The sequence below is a fragment of the Pristiophorus japonicus genome, chromosome 8 (genome assembly GCF_044704955.1).
Source record: "Pristiophorus japonicus isolate sPriJap1 chromosome 8, sPriJap1.hap1, whole genome shotgun sequence".
Classification (NCBI taxonomy): domain Eukaryota; kingdom Metazoa; phylum Chordata; class Chondrichthyes; family Pristiophoridae; genus Pristiophorus; species Pristiophorus japonicus.
In genome coordinates, this window is record NC_091984.1 from 175,858,455 (window position 1) to 175,885,183 (window position 26,729).

The 26,729-nt window shown below is 45.8% G+C and overlaps 21 non-coding genes across 21 annotated transcripts; all 21 read right to left on the reverse strand.

Moving 5' to 3' along the window:
- Positions 1-1,693: 1,693 nt before the first annotated feature.
- On the reverse strand, positions 1,694-1,775 carry trnal-cag (transfer RNA leucine (anticodon CAG)). Its single transcript has one exon. It is a non-coding gene; the product is annotated as a tRNA-Leu (tRNA).
- A 4,136-nt stretch (positions 1,776-5,911) lies between these two features.
- Positions 5,912-5,993, reverse strand: trnal-cag (transfer RNA leucine (anticodon CAG)). Its single transcript has one exon. It is a non-coding gene; the product is annotated as a tRNA-Leu (tRNA).
- Positions 5,994-6,966: 973 nt separating this feature from the next.
- Positions 6,967-7,048, reverse strand: trnal-cag (transfer RNA leucine (anticodon CAG)). Its single transcript has one exon. It is a non-coding gene; the product is annotated as a tRNA-Leu (tRNA).
- A 972-nt stretch (positions 7,049-8,020) lies between these two features.
- On the reverse strand, positions 8,021-8,102 carry trnal-cag (transfer RNA leucine (anticodon CAG)). The gene has a single exon. It is a non-coding gene; the product is annotated as a tRNA-Leu (tRNA).
- A 973-nt stretch (positions 8,103-9,075) lies between these two features.
- On the reverse strand, positions 9,076-9,157 carry trnal-cag (transfer RNA leucine (anticodon CAG)). Its single transcript has one exon. It is a non-coding gene; the product is annotated as a tRNA-Leu (tRNA).
- A 973-nt stretch (positions 9,158-10,130) lies between these two features.
- On the reverse strand, positions 10,131-10,212 carry trnal-cag (transfer RNA leucine (anticodon CAG)). The gene has a single exon. It is a non-coding gene; the product is annotated as a tRNA-Leu (tRNA).
- Positions 10,213-11,185: 973 nt separating this feature from the next.
- On the reverse strand, positions 11,186-11,267 carry trnal-cag (transfer RNA leucine (anticodon CAG)). Its single transcript has one exon. It is a non-coding gene; the product is annotated as a tRNA-Leu (tRNA).
- A 973-nt stretch (positions 11,268-12,240) lies between these two features.
- On the reverse strand, positions 12,241-12,322 carry trnal-cag (transfer RNA leucine (anticodon CAG)). The gene has a single exon. It is a non-coding gene; the product is annotated as a tRNA-Leu (tRNA).
- Positions 12,323-13,294: 972 nt separating this feature from the next.
- Positions 13,295-13,376, reverse strand: trnal-cag (transfer RNA leucine (anticodon CAG)). The gene has a single exon. It is a non-coding gene; the product is annotated as a tRNA-Leu (tRNA).
- Positions 13,377-14,349: 973 nt separating this feature from the next.
- On the reverse strand, positions 14,350-14,431 carry trnal-cag (transfer RNA leucine (anticodon CAG)). The gene has a single exon. It is a non-coding gene; the product is annotated as a tRNA-Leu (tRNA).
- Positions 14,432-15,404: 973 nt separating this feature from the next.
- On the reverse strand, positions 15,405-15,486 carry trnal-cag (transfer RNA leucine (anticodon CAG)). The gene has a single exon. It is a non-coding gene; the product is annotated as a tRNA-Leu (tRNA).
- A 973-nt stretch (positions 15,487-16,459) lies between these two features.
- On the reverse strand, positions 16,460-16,541 carry trnal-cag (transfer RNA leucine (anticodon CAG)). Its single transcript has one exon. It is a non-coding gene; the product is annotated as a tRNA-Leu (tRNA).
- A 973-nt stretch (positions 16,542-17,514) lies between these two features.
- On the reverse strand, positions 17,515-17,596 carry trnal-cag (transfer RNA leucine (anticodon CAG)). Its single transcript has one exon. It is a non-coding gene; the product is annotated as a tRNA-Leu (tRNA).
- A 973-nt stretch (positions 17,597-18,569) lies between these two features.
- trnal-cag (transfer RNA leucine (anticodon CAG)) lies at positions 18,570-18,651 on the reverse strand. The gene has a single exon. It is a non-coding gene; the product is annotated as a tRNA-Leu (tRNA).
- A 973-nt stretch (positions 18,652-19,624) lies between these two features.
- trnal-cag (transfer RNA leucine (anticodon CAG)) lies at positions 19,625-19,706 on the reverse strand. The gene has a single exon. It is a non-coding gene; the product is annotated as a tRNA-Leu (tRNA).
- A 973-nt stretch (positions 19,707-20,679) lies between these two features.
- trnal-cag (transfer RNA leucine (anticodon CAG)) lies at positions 20,680-20,761 on the reverse strand. Its single transcript has one exon. It is a non-coding gene; the product is annotated as a tRNA-Leu (tRNA).
- A 973-nt stretch (positions 20,762-21,734) lies between these two features.
- Positions 21,735-21,816, reverse strand: trnal-cag (transfer RNA leucine (anticodon CAG)). The gene has a single exon. It is a non-coding gene; the product is annotated as a tRNA-Leu (tRNA).
- A 973-nt stretch (positions 21,817-22,789) lies between these two features.
- trnal-cag (transfer RNA leucine (anticodon CAG)) lies at positions 22,790-22,871 on the reverse strand. Its single transcript has one exon. It is a non-coding gene; the product is annotated as a tRNA-Leu (tRNA).
- Positions 22,872-23,844: 973 nt separating this feature from the next.
- Positions 23,845-23,926, reverse strand: trnal-cag (transfer RNA leucine (anticodon CAG)). The gene has a single exon. It is a non-coding gene; the product is annotated as a tRNA-Leu (tRNA).
- Positions 23,927-24,899: 973 nt separating this feature from the next.
- Positions 24,900-24,981, reverse strand: trnal-cag (transfer RNA leucine (anticodon CAG)). The gene has a single exon. It is a non-coding gene; the product is annotated as a tRNA-Leu (tRNA).
- A 973-nt stretch (positions 24,982-25,954) lies between these two features.
- Positions 25,955-26,036, reverse strand: trnal-cag (transfer RNA leucine (anticodon CAG)). Its single transcript has one exon. It is a non-coding gene; the product is annotated as a tRNA-Leu (tRNA).
- Positions 26,037-26,729: the final 693 nt, after the last annotated feature.

Sequence of the window (26,729 nt, forward strand, 5' to 3'; positions counted from 1 at the left end):
CTTTAAAAATACTTCATTGGCTGTAAAGCGTTTTGGGACATGAAAGGCGCCAACACACTGCAGAAAATTTTACCCGATAGCTGGCAAAATGCGAGCTGTTGTGAGAAATACGTGTGTTGGTTGCATTGCAGGCATGATAAACTTAATGACTGGCGCTGCCTGTTAAGTGATGTCGTAACAATGTACGTGTTGTGTGATTGCACAGGAGGAAGGATTGTGATGCAACTCAGTAAATGTGCAGAATTGGAGCACGCTTTTCTGCAATTGCAGTCGGTTCATTGTCAGGGTGGCCGAGTGGTTTAAGGTGCCAAACTCAAAGACTGTAACCCTTACCTTACCAAAGGTTGGTGTATTCTGGGACGTGGGTGCCAAGCCCACTTCGAGCGGCGTGGTTTCCAATCCCACTTCTGACATTTACTTTTTATCCACACAAATGCGGCCAGCGTGCAAAAAGCATGCTCAACTGGCCTTCAATTTTCAAGTGGTGACATCAAACTCTTCGATGGTATTGCCATTTGCCAACAAACTAAAGGCACCGCTCACAGTCCAACTACTTTTCCACACCAAAATGGCCCCATTGTGAAACAAGTGCCCATGCTTGTGCTGACAGAATGCAAGTGTTACGCAGGGAAAATTCTGGCAGCGGTGGGATTTGAACCCACGCCTCCGAAGAGACTGGAACCTGGATCCAGCGCCCTAGACCGCTCGGCCACACTACCACTGGAAGCAGCTTCTGTTCTGGAACGAGTGACCGTTGAGTGAAATGTGACTTTGCCATGCGGAAAATAATAATTAAGGCAATTAAAGTGGTAGACAGTAAACTCTCGAGAAACAATTTTGAAACATACCGGTCACAGGAACCTTCGTATCCACAGGGCAACAACAGAAATTAGGTGCATGTTGGGACAAACCAGTTACAACATTCATTCAATATTTATTCCTATATCAACATCACTGACAAAAACAGATTATCTGGTCATGAACACATAGCTGTTTGTGGGATCGTGCTGTGTGCATACTGGCTGCGCCATTTCCCACATTACAACAGTGACTCACTTTAAAAATACTTCATTGGCTGTAAAGCGTTTTGGGACATGAAAGGCGCCAACACACTGCAGAAAATTTTACCCGATAGCTGGCAAAATGCGAGCTGTTGTGAGAAATACGTGTGTTGGTTGCATTGCAGGCATGATAAACTTAATGACTGGCGCTGCCTGTTAAGTGATGTCGTAACAATGTACGTGTTGTGTGATTGCACAGGAGGAAGGATTGTGATGCAACTCAGTAAATGTGCAGAATTGGAGCACGCTTTTCTGCAGTTACAGTCGGTTCATTGTCAGGGTGGCCGAGTGGTTTAAGGTGCCAAACTCAAAGACTGTAACCCTTACCTTACCAAAGGTTGGTGTATTCTGGGACGTGGGTGCCAAGCCCACTTCTAGCGGCGTGGTTTCCAATCCCACTTCTGACATTTACTTTTTATCCACACAAATGCGGCCAGCGTGCAAAAAGCATGCTCAACTGGCCTTCAATTTTCAAGTGGTGACATCAAACTCTTCGATGGTATTGCCATTTGCCAACAAACTAAAGGCACCGCTCACAGTCCAACTACTTTTCCACACCAAAATGGCCCCATTTGTGAAACAGGTGCCCATGCTTGTGCTGACAGAATGCAAGTGTTACGCAGGGAAAATTGTGGCAGCGGTGGGATTTGAACCCACGCCTCCGAAGAGACTGGAATCTGGATCCAGCGCCTTAGACCGCTCGGCCACGCTACCACTGGAAGCAGCTTCTGTTCTGGAACGAGTGACCGTTGAGTGAAATGTGACTTTGCCATGCGGAAAATAATAATTAAGGCAATTAAAGTGGTAGACAGTAAACTCTCGAGAAACGATTTTGCAACATACCGGTCACAGGAACCTACGTATCCACAGGGCAACAACAGAAATTAGGTGCATGTTGGGACAAACCAGTTACAACATTCATTCAATATTTATTCCTATATCAACATCACTGACAAAAACAGATTATCTGGTCATGAACACATTGCTGTTTGTGGGATCGTGCTGTGTGCATACTGGCTGCGCCATTTCCCACATTACAACAGTGACTCACTTTAAAAATACTTCATTGGCTGTAAAGCGTTTTGGGACATGAAAGGCGCCAACACACTGCAGAAAATTTTACCCGATAGCTGGCAAAATGCGAGCTGTTGTGAGAAATACGTGTGTTGGTTGCATTGCAGGCATGATAAACTTAATGACTGGCGCTGCCTGTTAAGTGATGTCGTAACAATGTACGTGTTGTGTGATTGCACAGGAGGAAGGATTGTGATGCAACTCAGTAAATGTGCAGAATTGGAGCACGCTTTTCTGCAGTTACAGTCGGTTATTGTCAGGGTGGCCGAGTGGTTTAAGGTGCCAAACTCAAAGACTGTAACCCTTACCTTACCAAAGGTTGGTGTATTCTGGGACGTGGGTGCCAAGCCCACTTCTAGCGGCGTGGTTTCCAATCCCACTTCTGACATTTACTTTTTATCCACACAAATGCGGCCAGCGTGCAAAAAGCATGCTCAACTGGCCTTCAATTTTCAAGTGGTGACATCAAACTCTTCGATGGTATTGCCATTTGCCAACAAACTAAAGGCACCGCTCACAGTCCAACTACTTTTCCACACCAAAATGGCCCCATTGTGAAACAGGTGCCCATGCTTGTGCTGACAGAATGCAAGTGTTACGCAGGGAAAATTGTGGCAGCGGTGGGATTTGAACTCATGCCTCCGAAGAGACTGGAACCTGGATCCAGCGCCTTAGACCGCTCGGCCACGCTACCACTGGAAGCAGCTTCTGTTCTGGAACGAGTGACCGTTGAGTGAAATGTGACTTTGCCATGCGGAAAATAATAATTAAGGCAATTAAAGTGGTAGACAGTAAACTCTCGAGAAACGATTTTGCAACATACCGGTCACAGGAACCTACGTATCCACAGGGCAACAACAGAAATTAGGTGCATGTTGGGACAAACCAGTTACAACATTCATTCAATATTTATTCCTATATCAACATCACTGACAAAAACAGATTATCTGGTCATGAACACATTGCTGTTTGTGGGATCGTGCTGTGTGCATACTGGCTGCGCCATTTCCCACATTACAACAGTGACTCACTTTAAAAATACTTCATTGGCTGTAAAGCGTTTTGGGACATGAAAGGCGCCAACACACTGCAGAAAATTTTACCCGATAGCTGGCAAAATGCGAGCTGTTGTGAGAAATACGTGTGTTGGTTGCATTGCAGGCATGATAAACTTAATGACTGGCGCTGCCTGTTAAGTGATGTCGTAACAATGTACGTGTTGTGTGATTGCACAGGAGGAAGGATTGTGATGCAACTCAGTAAATGTGCAGAATTGGAGCACGCTTTTCTGCAGTTGCAGTCGGTTATTGTCAGGGTGGCCGAGTGGTTTAAGGTGCCAAACTCAAAGACTGTAACCCTTACCTTACCAAAGGTTGGTGTATTCTGGGACGTGGGTGCCAAGCCCACTTCTAGCGGCGTGGTTTCCAATCCCACTTCTGACATTTACTTTTTATCCACACAAATGCGGCCAGCGTGCAAAAAGCATGCTCAACTGGCCTTCAATTTTCAAGTGGTGACATCAAACTCTTCGATGGTATTGCCATTTGCCAACAAACTAAAGGCACCGCTCACAGTCCAACTACTTTTCCACACCAAAATGGCCCCATTGTGAAACAGGTGCCCATGCTTGTGCTGACAGAATGCAAGTGTTACGCAGGGAAAATTGTGGCAGCGGTGGGATTTGAACTCATGCCTCCGAAGAGACTGGAACCTGGATCCAGCGCCTTAGACCGCTCGGCCACGCTACCACTGGAAGCAGCTTCTGTTCTGGAACGAGTGACCGTTGAGTGAAATGTGACTTTGCCATGCGGAAAATAATAATTAAGGCAATTAAAGTGGTAGACAGTCAACTCTCGAGAAACGATTTTGCAACATACCGGTCACAGGAACCTACGTATCCACAGGGCAACAACAGAAATTAGGTGCATGTTGGGACAAACCAGTTACAACATTCATTCAATATCTATTCCTATATCAACATCACTGACAAAAACAGATTATCTGGTCATGAACACATTGCTGTTTGTGGGATCGTGCTGTGTGCATACTGGCTGCGCCATTTCCCACATTACAACAGTGACTCACTTTAAAAATACTTCATTGGCTGTAAAGCGTTTTGGGACATGAAAGGCGCCAACACACTGCAGAAAATTTTACCCGATAGCTGGCAAAATGCGAGCTGTTGTGAGAAATACGTGTGTTGGTTGCATTGCAGGCATGATAAACTTAATGACTGGCGCTGCCTGTTAAGTGATGTCGTAACAATGTACGTGTTGTGTGATTGCACAGGAGGAAGGATTGTGATGCAACTCAGTAAATGTGCAGAATTGGAGCACGCTTTTCTGCAGTTACAGTCGGTTCATTGTCAGGGTGGCCGAGTGGTTTAAGGTGCCAAACTCAAAGACTGTAACCCTTACCTTACCAAAGGTTGGTGTATTCTGGGACGTGGGTGCCAAGCCCACTTCTAGCGGCGTGGTTTCCAATCCCACTTCTGACATTTACTTTTTATCCACACAAATCCGGCCAGCGTGCAAAAAGCATGCTCAACTGGCCTTCAATTTTCAAGTGGTGACATCAAACTCTTCGATGGTATTGCCATTTGCCAACAAACTAAAGGCACCGCTCACAGTCCAACTACTTTTCCACACCAAAATGGCCCCATTGTGAAACAGGTGCCCATGCTTGTGCTGACAGAATGCAAGTGTTACGCAGGGAAAATTGTGGCAGCAGTGGGATTTGAACTCATGCCTCCGAAGAGACTGGAACCTGGATCCAGCGCCTTAGACCGCTCGGCCACGCTACCACTGGAAGCAGCTTCTGTTCTGGAACGAGTGACCGTTGAGTGAAATGTGACTTTGCCATGCGGAAAATAATAATTAAGGCAATTAAAGTGGTAGACAGTAAACTCTCGAGAAACGATTTTGCAACATACCGGTCACAGGAACCTACGTATCCACAGGGCAACAACAGAAATTAGGTGCATGTTGGGACAAACCAGTTACAACATTCATTCAATATCTATTCCTATATCAACATCACTGACAAAAACAGATTATCTGGTCATGAACACATTGCTGTTTGTGGGATCGTGCTGTGTGCATACTGGCTGCGCCATTTCCCACATTACAACAGTGACTCACTTTAAAAATACTTCATTGGCTGTAAAGCGTTTTGGGACATGAAAGGCGCCAACACACTGCAGAAAATTTTACCCGATAGCTGGCAAAATGCGAGCTGTTGTGAGAAATACGTGTGTTGGTTGCATTGCAGGCATGATAAACTTAATGACTGGCGCTGCCTGTTAAGTGATGTCGTAACAATGTACGTGTTGTGTGATTGCACAGGAGGAAGGATTGTGATGCAACTCAGTAAATGTGCAGAATTGGAGCACGCTTTTCTGCAGTTACAGTCGGTTCATTGTCAGGGTGGCCGAGTGGTTTAAGGTGCCAAACTCAAAGACTGTAACCCTTACCTTACCAAAGGTTGGTGTATTCTGGGACGTGGGTGCCAAGCCCACTTCTAGCGGCGTGGTTTCCAATCCCACTTCTGACATTTACTTTTTATCCACACAAATGCGGCCAGCGTGCAAAAAGCATGCTCAACTGGCCTTCAATTTTCAAGTGGTGACATCAAACTCTTCGATGGTATTGCCATTTGCCAACAAACTAAAGGCACCGCTCACAGTCCAACTACTTTTCCACACCAAAATGGCCCCATTGTGAAACAGGTGCCCATGCTTGTGCTGACAGAATGCAAGTGTTACGCAGGGAAAATTCTGGCAGCGGTGGGATTTGAACCCACGCCTCCGAAGAGACTGGAACCTGGATCCAGCACCTTACACCGCTCGGCCACGCTACCACTGGAAGCAGCTTCTGTTCTGGAACGAGTGACCGTTGAGTGAAATGTGACTTTGCCATGCGGAAAATAATAATTAAGGCAATTAAAGTGGTAGACAGTCAACTCTCGAGAAACGATTTTGCAACATACCGGTCACAGGAACCTACGTATCCACAGGGCAACAACAGAAATTAGGTGCATGTTGGGACAAACCAGTTACAACATTCATTCAATATTTATTCCTATATCAACATCACTGACAAAAACAGATTATCTGGTCATGAACACATTGCTGTTTGTGGGATCGTGCTGTGTGCATACTGGCTGCGCCATTTCCCACATTACAACAGTGACTCACTTTAAAAATACTTCATTGGCTGTAAAGCGTTTTGGGACATGAAAGGCGCCAACACACTGCAGAAAATTTTACCCGATAGCTGGCAAAATGCGAGCTGTTGTGAGAAATACGTGTGTTGGTTGCATTGCAGGCATGATAAACTTAATGACTGGCGCTGCCTGTTAAGTGATGTCGTAACAATGTACGTGTTGTGTGATTGCACAGGAGGAAGGATTGTGATGCAACTCAGTAAATGTGCAGAATTGGAGCACGCTTTTCTGCAGTTACAGTCGGTTCATTGTCAGGGTGGCCGAGTGGTTTAAGGTGCCAAACTCAAAGACTGTAACCCTTACCTTACCAAAGGTTGGTGTATTCTGGGACGTGGGTGCCAAGCCCACTTCTAGCGGCGTGGTTTCCAATCCCACTTCTGACATTTACTTTTTATCCACACAAATGCGGCCAGCGTGCAAAAAGCATGCTCAACTGGCCTTCAATTTTCAAGTGGTGACATCAAACTCTTCGATGGTATTGCCATTTGCCAACAAACTAAAGGCACCGCTCACAGTCCAACTACTTTTCCACACCAAAATGGCCCCATTGTGAAACAGGTGCCCATGCTTGTGCTGACAGAATGCAAGTGTTACGCAGGGAAAATTCTGGCAGCGGTGGGATTTGAACCCACGCCTCCGAAGAGACTGGAACCTGGATCCAGCGCCTTACACCGCTCGGCCACGCTACTACTGGAAGCAGTTTCTGTTCTGGAACGAGTGACCGTTGAGTGAAATGTGACTTTGCCATGCGGAAAATAATAATTAAGGCAATTAAAGTGGTAGACAGTAAACTCTCGAGAAACGATTTTGCAACATACCGGTCACAGGAACCTACGTATCCACAGGGCAACAACAGAAATTAGGTGCATGTTGGGACAAACCAGTTACAACATTCATTCAATATTTATTCCTATATCAACATCACTGACAAAAACAGATTATCTGGTCATGAACACATTGCTGTTTGTGGGATCGTGCTGTGTGCATACTGGCTGCGCCATTTCCCACATTACAACAGTGACTCACTTTAAAAATACTTCATTGGCTGTAAAGCGTTTTGGGACATGAAAGGCGCCAACACACTGCAGAAAATTTTACCCGATAGCTGGCAAAATGCGAGCTGTTGTGAGAAATACGTGTGTTGGTTGCATTGCAGGCATGATAAAATTAATGACTGGCGCTGCCTGTTAAGTGATGTCGTAACAATGTACGTGTTGTGTGATTGCACAGGAGGAAGGATTGTGATGCAACTCAGTAAATGTGCAGAATTGGAGCACGCTTTTCTGCAGTTACAGTCGGTTATTGTCAGGGTGGCCGAGTGGTTTAAGGTGCCAAACTCAAAGACTGTAACCCTTACCTTACCAAAGGTTGGTGTATTCTGGGACGTGGGTGCCAAGCCCACTTCTAGCGGCGTGGTTTCCAATCCCACTTCTGACATTTACTTTTTATCCACACAAATGCGGCCAGCGTGCAAAAAGCATGCTCAACTGGCCTTCAATTTTCAAGTGGTGACATCAAACTCTTCGATGGTATTGCCATTTGCCAACAAACTAAAGGCACCGCTCACAGTCCAACTACTTTTCCACACCAAAATGGCCCCATTGTGAAACAGGTGCCCATGCTTGTGCTGACAGAATGCAAGTGTTACGCAGGGAAAATTCTGGCAGCGGTGGGATTTGAACCCACGCCTCCGAAGAGACTGGAACCTGGATCCAGCGCCTTAGACCGCTCGGCCACGTTACCACTGGAAGCAGCTTCTGTTCTGGAACGAGTGACCGTTGAGTGAAATGTGACTTTGCCATGCGGAAAATAATAATTAAGGCAATTAAAGTGGTAGACAGTAAACTCTCGAGAAACGATTTTGCAACATACCGGTCACAGGAACCTACGTATCCACAGGGCAACAACAGAAATTAGGTGCATGTTGGGACAAACCAGTTACAACATTCATTCAATATTTATTCCTATATCAACATCACTGACAAAAACAGATTATCTGGTCATGAACACATTGCTGTTTGTGGGATCGTGCTGTGTGCATACTGGCTGCGCCATTTCCCACATTACAACAGTGACTCACTTTAAAAATACTTCATTGGCTGTAAAGCGTTTTGGGACATGAAAGGCGCCAACACACTGCAGAAAATTTTACCCGATAGCTGGCAAAATGCGAGCTGTTGTGAGAAATACGTGTGTTGGTTGCATTGCAGGCATGATAAACTTAATGACTGGCGCTGCCTGTTAAGTGATGTCGTAACAATGTACGTGTTGTGTGATTGCACAGGAGGAAGGATTGTGATGCAACTCAGTAAATGTGCAGAATTGGAGCACGCTTTTCTGCAGTTGCAGTCGGTTCATTGTCAGGGTGGCCGAGTGGTTTAAGGTGCCAAACTCAAAGACTGTAACCCTTACCTTACCAAAGGTTGGTGTATTCTGGGACGTGGGTGCCAAGCCCACTTTGAGCGGCGTGGTTTCCAATCCCACTTCTGACATTTACTTTTTATCCACACAAATGCGGCCAGCGTGCAAAAAGCATGCTCAACTGGCCTTCAATTTTCAAGTGGTGACATCAAACTCTTCGATGGTATTGCCATTTGCCAACAAACTAAAGGCACCGCTCACAGTCCAACTACTTTTCCACACCAAAATGGCCCCATTGTGAAACAGGTGCCCATGCTTGTGCTGACAGAATGCAAGTGTTACGCAGGGAAAATTGTGGCAGCGGTGGGATTTGAACCCATGCCTCCGAAGAGACTGGAACCTGGATCCAGCGCCTTAGACCGCTCGGCCACGCTACCACTGGAAGCAGCTTCTGTTCTGGAACGAGTGACCGTTGAGTGAAATGTGACTTTGCCATGCGGAAAATAATAATTAAGGCAATTAAAGTGGTAGACAGTAAACTCTCGAGAAACGATTTTGCAACATACCGGTCACAGGAACCTACGTATCCACAGGGCAACAACAGAAATTAGGTGCATGTTGGGACAAACCAGTTACAACATTCATTCAATATTTATTCCTATATCAACATCACTGACAAAAACAGATTATCTGGTCATGAACACATTGCTGTTTGTGGGATCGTGCTGTGTGCATACTGGCTGCGCCATTTCCCACATTACAACAGTGACTCACTTTAAAAATACTTCATTGGCTGTAAAGCGTTTTGGGACATGAAAGGCGCCAACACACTGCAGAAAATTTTACCCGATAGCTGGCAAAATGCGAGCTGTTGTGAGAAATACGTGTGTTGGTTGCATTGCAGGCATGATAAACTTAATGACTGGCGCTGCCTGTTAAGTGATGTCGTAACAATGTACGTGTTGTGTGATTGCACAGGAGGAAGGATTGTGATGCAACTCAGTAAATGTGCAGAATTGGAGCACGCTTTTCTGCAGTTACAGTCGGTTCATTGTCAGGGTGGCCGAGTGGTTTAAGGTGCCAAACTCAAAGACTGTAACCCTTACCTTACCAAAGGTTGGTGTATTCTGGGACGTGGGTGCCAAGCCCACTTCTAGCGGCGTGGTTTCCAATCCTACTTCTGACATTTACTTTTTATCCACACAAATGCGGCCAGCGTGCAAAAAGCATGCTCAACTGGCCTTCAATTTTCAAGTGGTGACATCAAACTCTTCGATGGTATTGCCATTTGCCAACAAACTAAAGGCACCGCTCACAGTCCAACTACTTTTCCACACCAAAATGGCCCCATTGTGAAACAGGTGCCCATGCTTGTGCTGACAGAATGCAAGTGTTACGCAGGGAAAATTCTGGCAGCGGTGGGATTTGAACCCACGCCTCCGAAGAGACTGGAACCTGGATCCAGCGCCTTAGACCGCTCGGCCACGCTACCACTGCAAGCAGCTTCTGTTCTGGAACGAGTGACCGTTGAGTGAAATGTGACTTTGCCATGCGGAAAATAATAATTAAGGCAATTAAAGTGGTAGACAGTAAACTCTCGAGAAACGATTTTGCAACATACCGGTCACAGGAACCTACGTATCCACAGGGCAACAACAGAAATTAGGTGCATGTTGGGACAAACCAGTTACAACATTCATTCAATATTTATTCCTATATCAACATCACTGACAAAAACAGATTATCTGGTCATGAACACATTGCTGTTTGTGGGATCGTGCTGTGTGCATACTGGCTGCGCCATTTCCCACATTACAACAGTGACTCACTTTAAAAATACTTCATTGGCTGTAAAGCGTTTTGGGACATGAAAGGCGCCAACACACTGCAGAAAATTTTACCCGATAGCTGGCAAAATGCGAGCTGTTGTGAGAAATACGTGTGTTGGTTGCATTGCAGGCATGATAAACTTAATGACTGGCGCTGCCTGTTAAGTGATGTCGTAACAATGTACGTGTTGTGTGATTGCACAGGAGGAAGGATTGTGATGCAACTCAGTAAATGTGCAGAATTGGAGCACGCTTTTCTGCAGTTACAGTCGGTTCATTGTCAGGGTGGCCGAGTGGTTTAAGGTGCCAAACTCAAAGACTGTAACCCTTACCTTACCAAAGGTTGGTGTATTCTGGGACGTGGGTGCCAAGCCCACTTCTAGCGGCGTGGTTTCCAATCCCACTTCTGACATTTACTTTTTATCCACACAAATCCGGCCAGCGTGCAAAAAGCATGCTCAACTGGCCTTCAATTTTCAAGTGGTGACATCAAACTCTTCGATGGTATTGCCATTTGCCAACAAACTAAAGGCACCGCTCACAGTCCAACTACTTTTCCACACCAAAATGGCCCCATTGTGAAACAGGTGCCCATGCTTGTGCTGACAGAATGCAAGTGTTACGCAGGGAAAATTCTGGCAGCGGTGGGATTTGAACCCACGCCTCCGAAGAGACTGGAACCTGGATCCAGCGCCTTAGACCGCTCGGCCACGCTACCACTGCAAGCAGCTTCTGTTCTGGAACGAGTGACCGTTGAGTGAAATGTGACTTTGCCATGCGGAAAATAATAATTAAGGCAATTAAAGTGGTAGACAGTCAACTCTCGAGAAACGATTTTGCAACATACCGGTCACAGGAACCTACGTATCCACAGGGCAACAACAGAAATTAGGTGCATGTTGGGACAAACCAGTTACAACATTCATTCAATATTTATTCCTATATCAACATCACTGACAAAAACAGATTATCTGGTCATGAACACATTGCTGTTTGTGGGATCGTGCTGTGTGCATACTGGCTGCGCCATTTCCCACATTACAACAGTGACTCACTTTAAAAATACTTCATTGGCTGTAAAGCGTTTTGGGACATGAAAGGCGCCAACACACTGCAGAAAATTTTACCCGATAGCTGGCAAAATGCGAGCTGTTGTGAGAAATACGTGTGTTGGTTGCATTGCAGGCATGATAAACTTAATGACTGGCGCTGCCTGTTAAGTGATGTCGTAACAATGTACGTGTTGTGTGATTGCACAGGAGGAAGGATTGTGATGCAACTCAGTAAATGTGCAGAATTGGAGCACGCTTTTCTGCAGTTACAGTCGGTTCATTGTCAGGGTGGCCGAGTGGTTTAAGGTGCCAAACTCAAAGACTGTAACCCTTACCTTACCAAAGGTTGGTGTATTCTGGGACGTGGGTGCCAAGCCCACTTCTAGCGGCGTGGTTTCCAATCCCACTTCTGACATTTACTTTTTATCCACACAAATCCGGCCAGCGTGCAAAAAGCATGCTCAACTGGCCTTCAATTTTCAAGTGGTGACATCAAACTCTTCGATGGTATTGCCATTTGCCAACAAACTAAAGGCACCGCTCACAGTCCAACTACTTTTCCACACCAAAATGGCCCCATTGTGAAACAGGTGCCCATGCTTGTGCTGACAGAATGCAAGTGTTACGCAGGGAAAATTCTGGCAGCGGTGGGATTTGAACCCACGCCTCCGAAGAGACTGGAACCTGGATCCAGCGCCTTACACCGCTCGGCCACGCTACTACTGGAAGCAGTTTCTGTTCTGGAACGAGTGACCGTTGAGTGAAATGTGACTTTGCCATGCGGAAAATAATAATTAAGGCAATTAAAGTGGTAGACAGTAAACTCTCGAGAAACGATTTTGCAACATACCGGTCACAGGAAGCTACGTATCCACAGGGCAACAACAGAAATTAGGTGCATGTTGGGACAAACCAGTTACAACATTCATTCAATATTTATTCCTATATCAACATCACTGACAAAAACAGATTATCTGGTCATGAACACATTGCTGTTTGTGGGATCGTGCTGTGTGCATACTGGCTGCGCCATTTCCCACATTACAACAGTGACTCACTTTAAAAATACTTCATTGGCTGTAAAGCGTTTTGGGACATGAAAGGCGCCAACACACTGCAGAAAATTTTACCCGATAGCTGGCAAAATGCGAGCTGTTGTGAGAAATACGTGTGTTGGTTGCATTGCAGGCATGATAAAATTAATGACTGGCGCTGCCTGTTAAGTGATGTCGTAACAATGTACGTGTTGTGTGATTGCACAGGAGGAAGGATTGTGATGCAACTCAGTAAATGTGCAGAATTGGAGCACGCTTTTCTGCAGTTACAGTCGGTTATTGTCAGGGTGGCCGAGTGGTTTAAGGTGCCAAACTCAAAGACTGTAACCCTTACCTTACCAAAGGTTGGTGTATTCTGGGACGTGGATGCCAAGCCCACTTCTAGCGGCGTGGTTTCCAATCCCACTTCTGACATTTACTTTTTATCCACACAAATGCGGCCAGCGTGCAAAAAGCATGCTCAACTGGCCTTCAATTTTCAAGTGGTGACATCAAACTCTTCGATGGTATTGCCATTTGCCAACAAACTAAAGGCACCGCTCACAGTCCAACTACTTTTCCACACCAAAATGGCCCCATTGTGAAACAGGTGCCCATGCTTGTGCTGACAGAATGCAAGTGTTACGCAGGGAAAATTGTGGCAGCGGTGGGATTTGAACCCACGCCTCCGAAGAGACTGGAACCTGGATCCAGCGCCTTAGACCGCTCGGCCACGCTACCACTGGAAGCAGCTTCTGTTCTGGAACGAGTGACCGTTGAGTGAAATGTGACTTTGCCATGCGGAAAATAATAATTAAGGCAATTAAAGTGGTAGACAGTAAACTCTCGAGAAACGATTTTGCAACATACCGGTCACAGGAACCTACGTATCCACAGGGCAACAACAGAAATTAGGTGCATGTTGGGACAAACCAGTTACAACATTCATTCAATATTTATTCCTATATCAACATCACTGACAAAAACAGATTATCTGGTCATGAACACATTGCTGTTTGTGGGATCGTGCTGTGTGCATACTGGCTGCGCCATTTCCCACATTACAACAGTGACTCACTTTAAAAATACTTCATTGGCTGTAAAGCGTTTTGGGACATGAAAGGCGCCAACACACTGCAGAAAATTTTACCCGATAGCTGGCAAAATGCGAGCTGTTGTGAGAAATACGTGTGTTGGTTGCATTGCAGGCATGATAAACTTAATGACTGGCGCTGCCTGTTAAGTGATGTCGTAACAATGTACGTGTTGTGTGATTGCACAGGAGGAAGGATTGTGATGCAACTCAGTAAATGTGCAGAATTGGAGCACGCTTTTCTGCAGTTACAGTCGGTTCATTGTCAGGGTGGCCGAGTGGTTTAAGGTGCCAAACTCAAAGACTGTAACCCTTACCTTACCAAAGGTTGGTGTATTCTGGGACGTGGGTGCCAAGCCCACTTCTAGCGGCGTGGTTTCCAATCCCACTTCTGACATTTACTTTTTATCCACACAAATGCGGCCAGCGTGCAAAAAGCATGCTCAACTGGCCTTCAATTTTCAAGTGGTGACATCAAACTCTTCGATGGTATTGCCATTTGCCAACAAACTAAAGGCACCGCTCACAGTCCAACTACTTTTCCACACCAAAATGGCCCCATTGTGAAACAGGTGCCCATGCTTGTGCTGACAGAATGCAAGTGTTACGCAGGGAAAATTGTGGCAGCGGTGGGATTTGAACCCACGCCTCCGAAGAGACTGGAACCTGGATCCAGCGCCTTAGACCGCTCGGCCACGCTACCACTGGAAGCAGCTTCTGTTCTGGAACGAGTGACCGTTGAGTGAAATGTGACTTTGCCATGCGGAAAATAATAATTAAGGCAATTAAAGTGGTAGACAGTCAACTCTCGAGAAACGATTTTGCAACATACCGGTCACAGGAACCTACGTATCCACAGGGCAACAACAGAAATTAGGTGCATGTTGGGACAAACCAGTTACAACATTCATTCAATATTTATTCCTATATCAACATCACTGACAAAAACAGATTATCTGGTCATGAACACATTGCTGTTTGTGGGATCGTGCTGTGTGCATACTGGCTGCGCCATTTCCCACATTACAACAGTGACTCACTTTAAAAATACTTCATTGGCTGTAAAGCGTTTTGGGACATGAAAGGCGCCAACACACTGCAGAAAATTTTACCCGATAGCTGGCAAAATGCGAGCTGTTGTGAGAAATACGTGTGTTGGTTGCATTGCAGGCATGATAAACTTAATGACTGGCGCTGCCTGTTAAGTGATGTCGTAACAATGTATGTGTTGTGTGATTGCACAGGAGGAAGGATTGTGATGCAACTCAGTAAATGTGCAGAATTGGAGCACGCTTTTCTGCAGTTACAGTCGGTTCATTGTCAGGGTGGCCGAGTGGTTTAAGGTGCCAAACTCAAAGACTGTAACCCTTACCTTACCAAAGGTTGGTGTATTCTGGGACGTGGGTGCCAAGCCCACTTCTAGCGGCGTGGTTTCCAATCCCACTTCTGACATTTACTTTTTATCCACACAAATGCGGCCAGCGTGCAAAAAGCATGCTCAACTGGCCTTCAATTTTCAAGTGGTGACATCAAACTCTTCGATGGTATTGCCATTTGCCAACAAACTAAAGGCACCGCTCACAGTCCAACTACTTTTCCACACCAAAATGGCCCCATTGTGAAACAGGTGCCCATGCTTGTGCTGACAGAATGCAAGTGTTACGCAGGGAAAATTCTGGCAGCGGTGGGATTTGAACCCACGCCTCCGAAGAGACTGGAACCTGGATCCAGCGCCTTAGACCGCTCGGCCACGCTACCACTGGACGCAGCTTCTGTTCTGGAACGAGTGACCGTTGAGTGAAATGTGACTTTGCCATGCGGAAAATAATAATTAAGGCAATTAAAGTGGTAGACAGTCAACTCTCGAGAAACGATTTTGCAACATACCGGTCACAGGAACCTACGTATCCACAGGGCAACAACAGAAATTAGGTGCATGTTGGGACAAACCAGTTACAACATTCATTCAATATTTATTCCTATATCAACATCACTGACAAAAACAGATTATCTGGTCATGAACACATTGCTGTTTGTGGGATCGTGCTGTGTGCATACTGGCTGCGCCATTTCCCACATTACAACAGTGACTCACTTTAAAAATACTTCATTGGCTGTAAAGCGTTTTGGGACATGAAAGGCGCCAACACACTGCAGAAAATTTTACCCGATAGCTGGCAAAATGCGAGCTGTTGTGAGAAATACGTGTGTTGGTTGCATTGCAGGCATGATAAACTTAATGACTGGCGCTGCCTGTTAAGTGATGTCGTAACAATGTACGTGTTGTGTGATTGCACAGGAGGAAGGATTGTGATGCAACTCAGTAAATGTGCAGAATTGGAGCACGCTTTTCTGCAGTTACAGTCGGTTCATTGTCAGGGTGGCCGAGTGGTTTAAGGTGCTAAACTCAAAGACTGTAACCCTTACCTTACCAAAGGTTGGTGTATTCTGGGACGTGGGTGCCAAGCCCACTTCTAGCGGCGTGGTTTCCAATCCCACTTCTGACATTTACTTTTTATCCACACAAATGCGGCCAGCGTGCAAAAAGCATGCTCAACTGGCCTTCAATTTTCAAGTGGTGACATCAAACTCTTCGATGGTATTGCCATTTGCCAACAAACTAAAGGCACCGCTCACAGTCCAACTACTTTTCCACACCAAAATGGCCCCATTGTGAAACAGGTGCCCATGCTTGTGCTGACAGAATGCAAGTGTTACGCAGGGAAAATTCTGGCAGCGGTGGGATTTGAACCCACGCCTCCGAAGAGACTGGAACCTGGATCCAGCGCCTTAGACCGCTCGGCCACGCTACCACTGGACGCAGCTTCTGTTCTGGAACGAGTGACCGTTGAGTGAAATGTGACTTTGCCATGCGGAAAATAATAATTAAGGCAATTAAAGTGGTAGACAGTCAACTCTCGAGAAACGATTTTGCAACATACCGGTCACAGGAACCTACGTATCCACAGGGCAACAACAGAAATTAGGTGCATGTTGGGACAAACCAGTTACAACATTCATTCAATATTTATTCCTATATCAACATCACTGACAAAAACAGATTATCTGGTCATGAACACATTGCTGTTTGTGGGATCGTGCTGTGTGCATACTGGCTGCGCCATTTCCCACATTACAACAGTGACTCACTTTAAAAATACTTCATTGGCTGTAAAGCGTTTTGGGACATGAAAGGCGCCAACACACTGCAGAAAATTTTACCCGATAGCTGGCAAAATGCGAGCTGTTGTGAGAAATACGTGTGTTGGTTGCATTGCAGGCATGATAAACTTAATGACTGGCGCTGCCTGTTAAGTGATGTCGTAACAATGTACGTGTTGTGTGATTGCACAGGAGGAAGGATTGTGATGCAACTCAGTAAATGTGCAGAATTGGAGCACGCTTTTCTGCAGTTACAGTCGGTTCATTGTCAGGGTGGCCGAGTGGTTTAAGGTGCTAAACTCAAAGACTGTAACCCTTACCTTACCAAAGGTTGGTGTATTCTGGGACGTGGGTGCCAAGCCCACTTCTAGCGGCGTGGTTTCCAATCCCACTTCTGACATTTACTTTTTATCCACACAAATGCGGCCAGCGTGCAAAAAGCATGCTCAACTGGCCTTCAATTTTCAAGTGGTGACATCAAACTCTTCGATGGTATTGCCATTTGCCAACAAACTAAAGGCACCGCTCACAGTCCAACTACTTTTCCACACCAAAATGGCCCCATTGTGAAACAGGTGCCCATGCTTGTGCTGACAGAATGCAAGTGTTACGCAGGGAAAATTGTGGCAGCGGTGGGATTTGAACCCACGCCTCCGAAGAGACTGGAACCTGGATCCAGCGCCTTAGACCGCTCGGCCACGCTACCACTGGAAGCAGCTTCTGTTCTGGAACGAGTGACCGTTGAGTGAAATGTGACTTTGCCATGCGGAAAATAATAATTAAGGCAATTAAAGTGGTAGACAGTAAACTCTCGAGAAACGATTTTGCAACATACCGGTCACAGGAACCTACGTATCCACAGGGCAACAACAGAAATTAGGTGCATGTTGGGACAAACCAGTTACAACATTCATTCAATATTTATTCCTATATCAACATCACTGACAAAAACAGATTATCTGGTCATGAACACATTGCTGTTTGTGGGATCGTGCTGTGTGCATACTGGCTGCGCCATTTCCCACATTACAACAGTGACTCACTTTAAAAATACTTCATTGGCTGTAAAGCGTTTTGGGACATGAAAGGCGCCAACACACTGCAGAAAATTTTACCCGATAGCTGGCAAAATGCGAGCTGTTGTGAGAAATACGTGTGTTGGTTGCATTGCAGGCATGATAAACTTAATGACTGGCGCTGCCTGTTAAGTGATGTCGTAACAATGTATGTGTTGTGTGATTGCACAGGAGGAAGGATTGTGATGCAACTCAGTAAATGTGCAGAATTGGAGCACGCTTTTCTGCAGTTACAGTCGGTTCATTGTCAGGGTGGCCGAGTGGTTTAAGGTGCCAAACTCAAAGACTGTAACCCTTACCTTACCAAAGGTTGGTGTATTCTGGGACGTGGGTGCCAAGCCCACTTCTAGCGGCGTGGTTTCCAATCCCACTTCTGACATTTACTTTTTATCCACACAAATGCGGCCAGCGTGCAAAAAGCATGCTCAACTGGCCTTCAATTTTCAAGTGGTGACATCAAACTCTTCGATGGTATTGCCATTTGCCAACAAACTAAAGGCACCGCTCACAGTCCAACTACTTTTCCACACCAAAATGGCCCCATTGTGAAACAGGTGCCCATGCTTGTGCTGACAGAATGCAAGTGTTACGCAGGGAAAATTGTGGCAGCGGTGGGATTTGAACCCACGCCTCCGAAGAGACTGGAACCTGGATCCAGCGCCTTAGACCGCTCGGCCACGCTACCACTGGACGCAGCTTCTGTTCTGGAACGAGTGACCGTTGAGTGAAATGTGACTTTGCCATGCGGAAAATAATAATTAAGGCAATTAAAGTGGTAGACAGTCAACTCTCGAGAAACGATTTTGCAACATACCGGTCACAGGAACCTACGTATCCACAGGGCAACAACAGAAATTAGGTGCATGTTGGGACAAACCAGTTACAACATTCATTCAATATTTATTCCTATATCAACATCACTGACAAAAACAGATTATCTGGTCATGAACACATTGCTGTTTGTGGGATCGTGCTGTGTGCATACTGGCTGCGCCATTTCCCACATTACAACAGTGACTCACTTTAAAAATACTTCATTGGCTGTAAAGCGTTTTGGGACATGAAAGGCGCCAACACACTGCAGAAAATTTTACCCGATAGCTGGCAAAATGCGAGCTGTTGTGAGAAATACGTGTGTTGGTTGCATTGCAGGCATGATAAACTTAATGACTGGCGCTGCCTGTTAAGTGATGTCGTAACAATGTACGTGTTGTGTGATTGCACAGGAGGAAGGATTGTGATGCAACTCAGTAAATGTGCAGAATTGGAGCACGCTTTTCTGCAGTTACGGTCGGTTCATTGTCAGGGTGGCCGAGTGGTTTAAGGTGCCAAACTCAAAGACTATAACCCTTACCTTACCAAAGGTTGGTGTATTCTGGGACGTGGGTGCCAAGCCCACTTCTAGCGGCGTGGTTTCCAATCCCACTTCTGACATTTACTTTTTATCCACACAAATGCGGCCAGCGTGCAAAAAGCATGCTCAACTGGCCTTCAATTTTCAAGTGGTGACATCAAACTCTTCGATGGTATTGCCATTTGCCAACAAACTAAAGGCACCGCTCACAGTCCAACTACTTTTCCACACCAAAATGGCCCCATTGTGAAACAGGTGCCCATGCTTGTGCTGACAGAATGCAAGTGTTACGCAGGGAAAATTCTGGCAGCGGTGGGATTTGAACCCACGCCTCCGAAGAGACTGGAACCTGGATCCAGCGCCTTAGACCGCTCGGCCACGCTACCACTGGACGCAGCTTCTGTTCTGGAACGAGTGACCGTTGAGTGAAATGTGACTTTGCCATGCGGAAAATAATAATTAAGGCAATTAAAGTGGTAGACAGTCAACTCTCGAGAAACGATTTTGCAACATACCGGTCACAGGAACCTACGTATCCACAGGGCAACAACAGAAATTAGGTGCATGTTGGGACAAACCAGTTACAACATTCATTCAATATTTATTCCTATATCAACATCACTGACAAAAACAGATTATCTGGTCATGAACACATTGCTGTTTGTGGGATCGTGCTGTGTGCATACTGGCTGCGCCATTTCCCACATTACAACAGTGACTCACTTTAAAAATACTTCATTGGCTGTAAAGCGTTTTGGGACATGAAAGGCGCCAACACACTGCAGAAAATTTTACCCGATAGCTGGCAAAATGCGAGCTGTTGTGAGAAATACGTGTGTTGGTTGCATTGCAGGCATGATAAACTTAATGACTGGCGCTGCCTGTTAAGTGATGTCGTAACAATGTACGTGTTGTGTGATTGCACAGGAGGAAGGATTGTGATGCAACTCAGTAAATGTGCAGAATTGGAGCACGCTTTTCTGCAGTTACAGTCGGTTCATTGTCAGGGTGGCCGAGTGGTTTAAGGTGCCAAACTCAAAGACTGTAACCCTTACCTTACCAAAGGTTGGTGTATTCTGGGACGTGGGTGCCAAGCCCACTTCTAGCGGCGTGGTTTCCAATCCCACTTCTGACATTTACTTTTTATCCACACAAATGCGGCCAGCGTGCAAAAAGCATGCTCAACTGGCCTTCAATTTTCAAGTGGTGACATCAAACTCTTCGATGGTATTGCCATTTGCCAACAAACTAAAGGCACCGCTCACAGTCCAACTACTTTTCCACACCAAAATGGCCCCATTGTGAAACAGGTGCCCATGCTTGTGCTGACAGAATGCAAGTGTTACGCAGGGAAAATTGTGGCAGCGGTGGGATTTGAACCCACGCCTCCAAAGAGACTGGAACCTGGATCCAGCGCCTTACACCGCTCGGCCACGCTACCACTGGAAGCAGCTTCTGTTCTGGAACGAGTGACCGTTGAGTGAAATGTGACTTTGCCATGCGGAAAATAATAATTAAGGCAATTAAAGTGGTAGACAGTCAACTCTCGAGAAACGATTTTGCAACATACCGGTCACAGGAACCTACGTATCCACAGGGCAACAACAGAAATTAGGTGCATGTTGGGACAAACCAGTTACAACATTCATTCAATATTTATTCCTATATCAACATCACTGACAAAAACAGATTATCTGGTCATGAACACATTGCTGTTTGTGGGATCGTGCTGTGTGCATACTGGCTGCGCCATTTCCCACATTACAACAGTGACTCACTTTAAAAATACTTCATTGGCTGTAAAGCGTTTTGGGACATGAAAGGCGCCAACACACTGCAGAAAATTTTACCCGATAGCTGGCAAAATGCGAGCTGTTGTGAGAAATACGTGTGTTGGTTGCATTGCAGGCATGATAAACTTAATGACTGGCGCTGCCTGTTAAGTGATGTCGTAACAATGTACGTGTTGTGTGATTGCACAGGAGGAAGGATTGTGATGCAACTCAGTAAATGTGCAGAATTGGAGCACGCTTTTCTGCAGTTACAGTCGGTTCATTGTCAGGGTGGCCGAGTGGTTTAAGGTGCCAAACTCAAAGACTGTAACCCTTACCTTACCAAAGGTTGGTGTATTCTGGGACGTGGGTGCCAAGCCCACTTCTAGCGGCGTGGTTTCCAATCCCACTTCTGACATTTACTTTTTATCCACACAAATGCGGCCAGCGTGCAAAAAGCATGCTCAACTGGCCTTCAATTTTCAAGTGGTGACATCAAACTCTTCGATGGTATTGCCATTTGCCAACAAACTAAAGGCACCGCTCACAGTCCAACTACTTTTCCACACCAAAATGGCCCCATTGTGAAACAGGTGCCCATGCTTGTGCTGACAGAATGCAAGTGTTACGCAGGGAAAATTCTGGCAGCGGTGGGATTTGAACCCACGCCTCCGAAGAGACTGGAACCTGGATCCAGCGCCTTACACCGCTCGGCCACGCTACCACTGGAAGCAGCTTCTGTTCTGGAACGAGTGACCGTTGAGTGAAATGTGACTTTGCCATGCGGAAAATAATAATTAAGGCAATTAAAGTGGTAGACAGTCAACTCTCGAGAAACGATTTTGCAACATACCGGTCACAGGAACCTACGTATCCACAGGGCAACAACAGAAATTAGGTGCATGTTGGGACAAACCAGTTACAACATTCATTCAATATTTATTCCTATATCAACATCACTGACAAAAACAGATTATCTGGTCATGAACACATTGCTGTTTGTGGGATCGTGCTGTGTGCATACTGGCTGCGCCATTTCCCACATTACAACAGTGACTCACTTTAAAAATACTTCATTGGCTGTAAAGCGTTTTGGGACATGAAAGGCGCCAACACACTGCAGAAAATTTTACCCGATAGCTGGCAAAATGCGAGCTGTTGTGAGAAATACGTGTGTTGGTTGCATTGCAGGCATGATAAACTTAATGACTGGCGCTGCCTGTTAAGTGATGTCGTAACAATGTACGTGTTGTGTGATTGCACAGGAGGAAGGATTGTGATGCAACTCAGTAAATGTGCAGAATTGGAGCACGCTTTTCTGCAGTTACAGTCGGTTCATTGTCAGGGTGGCCGAGTGGTTTAAGGTGCCAAACTCAAAGACTGTAACCCTTACCTTACCAAAGGTTGGTGTATTCTGGGACGTGGGTGCCAAGCCCACTTCTAGCGGCGTGGTTTCCAATCCCACTTCTGACATTTACTTTTTATCCACACAAATGCGGCCAGCGTGCAAAAAGCATGCTCAACTGGCCTTCAATTTTCAAGTGGTGACATCAAACTCTTCGATGGTATTGCCATTTGCCAACAAACTAAAGGCACCGCTCACAGTCCAACTACTTTTCCACACCAAAATGGCCCCATTGTGAAACAGGTGCCCATGCTTGTGCTGACAGAATGCAAGTGTTACGCAGGGAAAATTGTGGCAGCGGTGGGATTTGAACCCACGCCTCCAAAGAGACTGGAACCTGGATCCAGCGCCTTACACCGCTCGGCCACGCTACCACTGGAAGCAGCTTCTGTTCTGGAACGAGTGACCGTTGAGTGAAATGTGACTTTGCCATGCGGAAAATAATAATTAAGGCAATTAAAGTGGTAGACAGTCAACTCTCGAGAAACGATTTTGCAACATACCGGTCACAGGAACCTACGTATCCACAGGGCAACAACAGAAATTAGGTGCATGTTGGGACAAACCAGTTACAACATTCATTCAATATTTATTCCTATATCAACATCACTGACAAAAACAGATTATCTGGTCATGAACACATTGCTGTTTGTGGGATCGTGCTGTGTGCATACTGGCTGCGCCATTTCCCACATTACAACAGTGACTCACTTTAAAAATACTTCATTGGCTGTAAAGCGTTTTGGGACATGAAAGGCGCCAACACACTGCAGAAAATTTTACCCGATAGCTGGCAAAATGCGAGCTGTTGTGAGAAATACGTGTGTTGGTTGCATTGCAGGCATGATAAACTTAATGACTGGCGCTGCCTGTTAAGTGATGTCGTAACAATGTACGTGTTGTGTGATTGCACAGGAGGAAGGATTGTGATGCAACTCAGTAAATGTGCAGAATTGGAGCACGCTTTTCTGCAGTTACAGTCGGTTCATTGTCAGGGTGGCCGAGTGGTTTAAGGTGCCAAACTCAAAGACTGTAACCCTTACCTTACCAAAGGTTGGTGTATTCTGGGACGTGGGTGCCAAGCCCACTTCTAGCGGCGTGGTTTCCAATCCCACTTCTGACATTTACTTTTTATCCACACAAATGCGGCCAGCGTGCAAAAAGCATGCTCAACTGGCCTTCAATTTTCAAGTGGTGACATCAAACTCTTCGATGGTATTGCCATTTGCCAACAAACTAAAGGCACCGCTCACAGTCCAACTACTTTTCCACACCAAAATGGCCCCATTGTGAAACAGGTGCCCATGCTTGTGCTGACAGAATGCAAGTGTTACGCAGGGAAAATTGTGGCAGCGGTGGGATTTGAACCCACGCCTCCGAAGAGACTGGAACCTGGATCCAGCGCCTTACACCGCTCGGCCACGCTACCACTGGAAGCAGCTTCTGTTCTGGAACGAGTGACCGTTGAGTGAAATGTGACTTTGCCATGCGGAAAATAATAATTAAGGCAATTAAAGTGGTAGACAGTCAACTCTCGAGAAACGATTTTGCAACATACCGGTCACAGGAACCTACGTATCCACAGGGCAACAACAGAAATTAGGTGCATGTTGGGACAAACCAGTTACAACATTCATTCAATATTTATTCCTATATCAACATCACTGACAAAAACAGATTATCTGGTCATGAACACATTGCTGTTTGTGGGATCGTGCTGTGTGCATACTGGCTGCGCCATTTCCCACATTACAACAGTGACTCACTTTAAAAATACTTCATTGGCTGTAAAGCGTTTTGGGACATGAAAGGCGCCAACACACTGCAGAAAATTTTACCCGATAGCTGGCAAAATGCGAGCTGTTGTGAGAAATACGTGTGTTGGTTGCATTGCAGGCATGATAAACTTAATGACTGGCGCTGCCTGTTAAGTGATGTCGTAACAATGTACGTGTTGTGTGATTGCACAGGAGGAAGGATTGTGATGCAACTCAGTAAATGTGCAGAATTGGAGCACGCTTTTCTGCAGTTACAGTCGGTTCATTGTCAGGGTGGCCGAGTGGTTTAAGGTGCCAAACTCAAAGACTGTAACCCTTACCTTACCAAAGGTTGGTGTATTCTGGGACGTGGGTGCCAAGCCCACTTCTAGCGGCGTGGTTTCCAATCCCACTTCTGACATTTACTTTTTATCCACACAAATGCGGCCAGCGTGCAAAAAGCATGCTCAACTGGCCTTCAATTTTCAAGTGGTGACATCAAACTCTTCGATGGTATTGCCATTTGCCAACAAACTAAAGGCACCGCTCACAGTCCAACTACTTTTCCACACCAAAATGGCCCCATTGTGAAACAGGTGCCCATGCTTGTGCTGACAGAATGCAAGTGTTACGCAGGGAAAATTCTGGCAGCGGTGGGATTTGAACCCACGCCTCCGAAGAGACTGGAACCTGGATCCAGCGCCTTACACCGCTCGGCCACGCTACCACTGGAAGCAGCTTCTGTTCTGGAACGAGTGACCGTTGAGTGAAATGTGACTTTGCCATGCGGAAAATAATAATTAAGGCAATTAAAGTGGTAGACAGTCAACTCTCGAGAAACGATTTTGCAACATACCGGTCACAGGAACCTACGTATCCACAGGGCAACAACAGAAATTAGGTGCATGTTGGGACAAACCAGTTACAACATTCATTCAATATTTATTCCTATATCAACATCACTGACAAAAACAGATTATCTGGTCATGAACACATTGCTGTTTGTGGGATCGTGCTGTGTGCATACTGGCTGCGCCATTTCCCACATTACAACAGTGACTCACTTTAAAAATACTTCATTGGCTGTAAAGCGTTTTGGGACATGAAAGGCGCCAACACACTGCAGAAAATTTTACCCGATAGCTGGCAAAATGCGAGCTGTTGTGAGAAATACGTGTGTTGGTTGCATTGCAGGCATGATAAACTTAATGACTGGCGCTGCCTGTTAAGTGATGTCGTAACAATGTACGTGTTGTGTGATTGCACAGGAGGAAGGATTGTGATGCAACTCAGTAAATGTGCAGAATTGGAGCACGCTTTTCTGCAGTTACAGTCGGTTCATTGTCAGGGTGGCCGAGTGGTTTAAGGTGCCAAACTCAAAGACTGTAACCCTTACCTTACCAAAGGTTGGTGTATTCTGGGACGTGGGTGCCAAGCCCACTTCTAGCGGCGTGGTTTCCAATCCCACTTCTGACATTTACTTTTTATCCACACAAATGCGGCCAGCGTGCAAAAAGCATGCTCAACTGGCCTTCAATTTTCAAGTGGTGACATCAAACTCTTCGATGGTATTGCCATTTGCCAACAAACTAAAGGCACCGCTCACAGTCCAACTACTTTTCCACACCAAAATGGCCCCATTGTGAAACAGGTGCCCATGCTTGTGCTGACAGAATGCAAGTGTTACGCAGGGAAAATTCTGGCAGCGGTGGGATTTGAACCCACGCCTCCGAAGAGACTGGAACCTGGATCCAGCGCCTTACACCGCTCGGCCACGCTACCACTGGAAGCAGTTTCTGTTCTGGAACGAGTGACCGTTGAGTGAAATGTGACTTTGCCATGCGGAAAATAATAATTAAGGCAATTAAAGTGGTAGACAGTAAACTCTCGAGAAACGATTTTGCAACATACCGGTCACAGGAACCTACGTATCCACAGGGCAACAACAGAAATTAGGTGCATGTTGGGACAAACCAGTTACAACATTCATTCAATATTTATTCCTATATCAACATCACTGACAAAAACAGATTATCTGGTCATGAACACATTGCTGTTTGTGGGATCGTGCTGTGTGCATACTGGCTGCGCCATTTCCCACATTACAACAGTGACTCACTTTAAAAATACTTCATTGGCTGTAAAGCGTTTTGGGACATGAAAGGCGCCAACACACTGCAGAAAATTTTACCCGATAGCTGGCAAAATGCGAGCTGTTGTGAGAAATACGTGTGTTGGTTGCATTGCAGGCATGATAAACTTAATGACTGGCGCTGCCTGTTAAGTGATGTCGTAACAATGTACGTGTTGTGTGATTACACAGGAGGAAGAATTGTGATGCAACTCAGTAAATGTGCAGAATTGGAGCACGCTTTTCTGCAGTTCATTGTCAGGGTGGCCGAGTGGTTTAAGGTGCCAAACTCAAAGACTGTAACCCTTACCTTACCAAAGGTTGGTGTATTCTGGGACGTGGGT